Source organism: Benincasa hispida, chromosome 7, assembly GCF_027475165.1.
Source record: "Benincasa hispida cultivar pf3 chromosome 7, pf3_genome.v1.1, whole genome shotgun sequence".
In the NCBI taxonomy this organism is placed as follows: Eukaryota; Viridiplantae; Streptophyta; class Magnoliopsida; order Cucurbitales; family Cucurbitaceae; genus Benincasa; species Benincasa hispida.
Genome location: NC_143484.1, coordinates 53,892,371 through 53,899,510, shown reverse-complemented (window position 1 = coordinate 53,899,510; position 7,140 = coordinate 53,892,371).

Genomic DNA, 7,140 nt, shown 5'->3' with positions numbered 1-7,140 from the left:
TTAGTTTAATCCATTCTTTATTCATCCTTAAAAATAAATCTTTTCTGAACAACTTGTAATCCAAAAGAATAACCTGGATTAGAGGACAAAGTACAAAGTCTTTATTAAGCATGAATTTTGATTAATTTAATAAAAAATTCTAAGTTTGTTCGGAGAATTTAAAATTTTAAATAATTTCTAATAGGTGATTTGACTTTTTTTTGCCCCTAATGTTATTGATTTTTTTCCCCCTAAACTAAGTCCAAAATTAAGTAATAAGTAAAAGTGATCCGTTTTTTTCCCCTTGAAAACCAAAGTGTTTTTAAGGGTATAGAGTTTAGGGATACAAACATCATAGTAAATTAACAATAACATCCATAATATTAATTACATGTAACATCCATATTCCACAATTCACAATAACATCCACAATTCACCAAATTGCAGAAATTGTAATGTAAAAACAGATGCTAAATGACAATAATCTACCAAATTGCATAAATTGTAACATCCATAATCCACAATTCACAATAATTCACCAAATTGCAGAAATTGTAACATCTATTATAGTAAATTAAGTAATCCATAACTTTAAGAATTAAAAGGAAAAAAAAACTTAATCCATAATAACATCCACAATCCATAATTCATAATTCACATTAGATTACCAACATGCTAGAAACTAAACATTATCAACATTAATTACTAACATTACTGACATGCTAGAAATTAAACATTACCAACATTAATTATCAATATTACCAACATGCTAGAAATTAAAAACAATGGCTTAAATTAATATACAAAATAAGAGAAAATAAATGAAATGGATGTGCGCGAACCTTGTTGAAAGCTTAAAAATATACAACAAATTCGCAAGCAATGAAGGGGGAAGGCAGCGCGCGAAGGGGGAAGGAGAAGGCAGCGGGCGATAGTGCGAAAGGGGAAAGGCAAGCGACGGTGCGGGCGTGAAGGGGGGCGGTGTAGGGAAGAAGGAAAATGGGGGGCAGGCGTGAAGGGTAGCGGCGGGGGAAGAAAGAAAATGGGGGGCGGGCAGGTGTGAAGGGGGGCGGCGCAGCTAGGATTTTGTGATAGAGAAGAAGGGGAAAAATGAAGGAGAAGGGGTCCCTTACGGCATCGAGAGTTCCTAAAGAACTCCCGACGGTGCTTTACGATGTCGGGAAACACCGTGTCTTTCGACGATCGATTTAGGTATTAGGGGAGCTCATTTTTCTTGTAGTGAAACTGAGCCTCTCCTAAATTTTTCATTTGGAATTGGGTTGCTAGCCAGTTCTTAATTTTAGTCAGTGGACCTACATCATTCTCAATGAGTAAGATGTCATCTACATACAACACTAGGAAAGCTACCAAACTATTGATGATTTTCTTGTATACACAAGGCTCATCAACATTCTGATCAAAGCCATAAGATTTGATCGCATTATAAACTTTATATTCCCAGATCGAGAAGCTTGCTTCAGTCCATAAATAAACCGATTAAGTCTGTAAATATTTTTCTCTTGACCTTGGGTTATGAATCACTCGGGCTGCTCTATATAAATGATCTCTCAAGATTTCCATTTAGAAAGGCAGTCTTGATGTCTATTTGCCAAATCTCATAGTCATAATATGAGACAATGGATAGGAATATCCGAATACTTCAGCATGGCAACAGGTGAGAAAGTCTCCTCATTGTCGACTCCTTCAATTTGGGTATAACCTTTTGCCACTTGTCTAGCCTTGAAGGTTTGCACCTTCCCATCAGTACCCTATTTTCTCTTGTAGATCCATTTGGAACCTATAGGTTTAACCTTATCAGGTTGATCTACAAGATCCCAGACCGAATTGAAGTACATCGACTCTATATTGAGATCCATAGTTTTTATCCATTCATCTTTGACAATATCCTCCATTTCCTTTTTGTAAAATAATGGATCCTCGACATCTCCATCAGCTACCATAGCCAGGATTTCTGTTAAACTCATGTAACGGACAGGTGGGTTCACAACCTTCCCACTGCATCGAGGCTCTTTTAACACTTGAGGTGGATTTGGCCTACTAGATGATCCAACTTCAACAACTCTTGTTGATGTGTTGGGTTATTCAACAACTCTTGTTAAAGGTTCAGTAAATTCCTTGGAAAGTTCATTCAACACAACCTTACTGCGAGACTTGTGCTCCCTTATGTGGTCTTTTTCTAGAAAAGTAGTGTTTGTCGACACAAACACTCTATTTTCTTTAGGGTCGAAGAAGTAACCACCTCTCATTCCTTTGGGGTGGCCTATAAATAGGCACAGTTTTGAATGAGGTTCTAGTTTCTTAGGATTTGTCTCAAGCACATATGGTGGGCAACCCCAGATTCTGAAATGACGTAAACTAGCTTTATAACCATTTCATAACTTCAACAGTGTTCTTGTAACACTTTTGGATGGAACACAGTTCAAAATATACGTTGCAGTCTGTACTGCAAAACCCCAAAACGAATTAGGTTAGGAAGCATAATTAATCATAGACCGAACCATGTCCAATAGGGTTCGATTTCTCATTTCTGATACACCATTCTGTTGAGGTGTATCAGGTGCTGAGAATTGGAATATAATTCCTTACTCTATCAAATAGTTATAGAATGTTAGATCTAAAAACTCTCCACCTCGATTAGATCGAAATGTCTTAATTTTTCTATTTAATGCATTTTCAACTTCCGCCTTGAACTCTTTTAACTTTTCAAAAGATTCAGACTTATTTTGTATTAAATAAACATATTCATATCTTGAATAATCATCAGTAAAGGTGATGAAATATTTAAACCCTCCTCTTGCTTTTACATTCATCGAACCACAGAAGTTTGAATGTACTAGCTCCAATGGTTCTTTGGCCCTGTGACCTTTTCCAATAAAATATTTTTTAGTCATTTTACCTTTAAAGCATGACTCACACACAGGTAAAGAATTTTCTCCTAACTCACTTAGAAGTCCATTCTTCGCCAACTTCTCAATCCTATTGAGATTGATGTGTTCTCATCTCAGGTGCCAAAGTTGGGCATTTTCTTTAGGAGAAATTCTAAGTTTTTTATGTTGAGTTACTAAAGTTTTAAACATTTCAGTGTTATGGAGGGTTTTAGTTGTTAATAGTCTTAGCAATAAAGATTGTTTTCCAGTTCAACAGAACAAATATTGACACCATTTTTTGAAATAAACATTTTATTTACAGAAAAATATATACAATAACTTTGTTCTAATAAACACTTTACATAAATTAAGTTCCTCTTCAAACTAGGAACTACATATATATTTTCAAGAAAAATATATTTATTCTGTAAAGTTAACTGGAGACCTCCTACTGCCACAGCTGAGACAATGTGCCCAGTTCCAATCCGTGCCGTCATCTCCCCAGCTTCCAATTCCCGATAGGAACTAACTCTCTAAAATGAAGAACAACATGTTTAGTTGCATCAAGTCAATTATCTAAGCCGAATCATCATTCTCCACTAAACAGGTTTCCAAAACAAGCAAATCATATTTACCTTGCTTGACCATCTTCTTTTTCGCCAAGTATTTGGGACAGTTCCTCTTCCAGTATCTCTCATAGTTGCAATAGAAACGTATTCCCTTTGCAACCTTGGCTTTCTTGGCCTTTTGGGTAGCAGTTGGTGGGTTAGCTTTCCCCTTTCCACCTTTCTTCTTCTTCCACTTTTTGGTGGCGGAAGAAGAAGGCAAAAACTTTGTCCTAGAGGTCGAACCTCTGAGGAACTTCTTAGATGATGAAGCAACATTTGCTTCATCCTTCTGTTCCTTGGTTTTCATTAAGGACTGGAAGGTCTGTAGCTCGTTAAGCAAGATGGTCAGCTATGAAACACAAATACTTTATGTGAGGCAAAGAATCTGTATTAGACACGTATCGGATACCGATACTTTCAGATACATCCCAAATACATATCTGATACGTGATTTGACATATGTATTTCTGTGCGTACTTTTTTTTAAAGAAAAAAGACAAGCAACTCATCTAATCTTTCCCAATCTAAAACTAGGCAACCTATTTAAAAAGCTGACTACTCGAGTCCAAAACTAAAAAGAAAAAAATAATAACGGACTAAACCCAAGAATAAAATCATCTAATCTCCATCTTCACATTTGAGTCTCCACAAAGTTCACCAAAATATAAACCATTTGAATATTTTTAACAATTCAATGAAGAAGTTCATCATTTATTTTCATACTTCTTCTTTAATCCTCTTCTTTGTAATATAAGTTACTTTTCTATTGCATTTTATTAACTATTATACTTCAACATCTTAGATGTTGCTTTCTTTGTATTGTATCTCAATGTTTGTATTCTATTTTGTGCTATTATTATTAACTTGTATGCTAAATTTATTTATATCCTAGAATTTTTTTTAAAGAAAAATAAAATATATCTTCAACGTATCAGTATCCTTATTTTTTAGAAATATATATATTAAAAATAAAATTAAAAAAATGGCATATTCTTAGACGTATCGTATTTTAGTTTTTTAGAAATTGATGAATCGCCGTATCTGATCGTATCCGTATTATGTAGCTGTATCTGTGTCTGTGCTTCATAGATGGTCAGGTTGTAGCCAATCCTGTTCATAACAGCATTGCTACGGAACTGTAGGAAACTTTTAGGTAAAAATTCCAAAATGAAGCTAATTTGACTGGTTTCATTGATGACAGACCCATTCATCTCCCTACCATGTTGAAGTGGACCATCATATTGAAAACATGTTCTCAAATAGATGCCCCTTCTTGCATACGACCATTGAAGATGTGTTTGAGAGAGTCGTGTCTGAGCTATGTGGACGATTGTCTGAACATTTCCCTCAGGGACTCCATATTCTCACGAGTCGTGAGTATGGGCACATGCTTCTTAGCCAAGACTTCAGAAAGAATTGCCAAGATATACGCTCGAACCTTCTCATTTTCTCATGTTCATCACTCGTATGCTTCTCGAACATTGTAGCATTTAGAGCTAGAATGGGAGGACAGTTCTCTGTTAGGACAAAACGAAGGTCATCGATGATTAGGGTTGTGTCGATCGTATTTTTCTAAGATGTGTAATTTTCGCCCATTAATTTGTCAACAGAAAGTAAACTAAGTGTTGTGGAAGTCATTTTGAATAAGTTTGCTGAGACCATACAAATTATTTATATTAGTCTATTTGTATTAAACCACTTAGAAAAAACAATCAATTTTAGCAAAATAATCTAATGTACCCTAAGTGACATCTTTTTTGCAATGATGTTTCAGTGAGGCAGAACAAAAGTCATCGTAGGGTGATCAGGTGCCCCTTCACTGGAATGAGACAATCTCAACCAATAGACAGAACAACTCCTTGTTACTAAAACTCAACCACCATTGTTCGGTCCATAAATTTTAAACTTGCTTTACATTTCTTGTAAGTGTAACCCCTTATTTTATATTCTAAAGTCCCGCTCAAATGAGCCAACCATAGGGGAAAAAACTGATCTAGACACGAAACTGAAGTAATCCTATTCACTTCTGGAGTTTGAATAACGCGTCATGCATCAATGCCATCCGTAGAGGGACACTAAAGGTGCCACAAGGTCGTGCATGACACTTTACTTCAAACTAATGAGAAGACCAAGGGATGTGTTGTCACGCGTCCTGCTCCGGTTTACTATAAACATTTTCTCCATTCACCTTGATATTGATCTATACAAACGCCATCTGTAGGGGGACACTCAAGGTGTCTCGAGGCCAAAAATAGATCTCATAGTGTGAACTTTTAGGGAGAAACGTGAAGAGGAAAAATGAAGTATCATATACCCATTTTCCTCCCACTGAGTGTTTTATCTAGGGTTAATTAACTTAGAAAAATCCGACTATTTAGGATTAATTAATCTGTAGGGGACACTCAAGGTGCCTCGAGGCTGAAATCCGACATTTCTGTTCAATATTTTTTGAACTCTTATCTTGTGGAGCTTTTCCTTTATGATCATCATTTCGTGTGGTTCTTTTGAAATTTTGATGTTTATAATGACCACCACGAAAAGAATAATTACTTTTTCCTCTACCATGACTATGACCTTAACCACGACCACAATCTCGACTAAGATTATTAAAATTTACAGCATTTACTTCAAGGAATGGTGTTGTTTCAATTGGTCAAGATTAATGAGTTTTCATCAATAACTTGTTATTTTGTTCAACCAAGAGAAGACATAATATTAGCTCATAATATTGCTTAAAACCTTTCTCTCGATATTGTCGCTGCATGAGCGTATTCGAGACATGAAATATAGAAAATGTCTTTTCCAACATATTCACATCAGTGATTTTTCACTGCAAAAAATAATTTTGAACTAATTTTAAATAATGTGGAGTTATAATCACTTACTGATTTAAAATCTTATAGCCACAAATGCATCCATTCATAATGAGCTTTAGGAAGAATGATCGTTTTATTGTTAGATATTCCATTTTCAATCCCTCATGAAAATATGACGAAAAAAATCATAGCTTTTGTCTTTTCCTAACTTGATGTTAATTGTATTCCCTTCTTTAATTATTTCTCTAAAGTTCATAGCATCTAGATATATTTTAGCTTAAAGCACCCATCACAAATAATTGTTGCCATTAATATCAAGGGCTACAAATTTCTAGTTTTGTAAGATCTGTCATAGTAATACTATCACAAAACATTGTATTTATATTCTAAATTTAATATATACTAGACATGCAAAATAACATTTAATTTATTAATTATAGTTAGGAGGAAAAAAAACGACCTATCTTCAGCAGGAGAAACGACAAGAGCTTGTGTTGATAATGTGTTGTAAAATTGAAGAGCACAATAGAGCAAGTAGGAATACATATATGGAGAAAATATAATATAATAATAAACAAATAAAATAAAATAACAAAATATAAGAAATTATGTAAATAGAAAAATATGAAAAATGGAAATGTTAAGTGGATTTTCTCACCTATGTGTATGTGTCCACAAAATCTAAAAATTACCTCTATTTATAGGGATTTTGGCAAGTAGAATGTGACACATTTGGACGCTAAACATAGGTTGTTATATAACGCATGGCCAACACATGTGGTAACGGAAAAATGACACTTAGCTTTGGACACCAAGTATGTGCATCTATCTAACACCTATTTTATAATA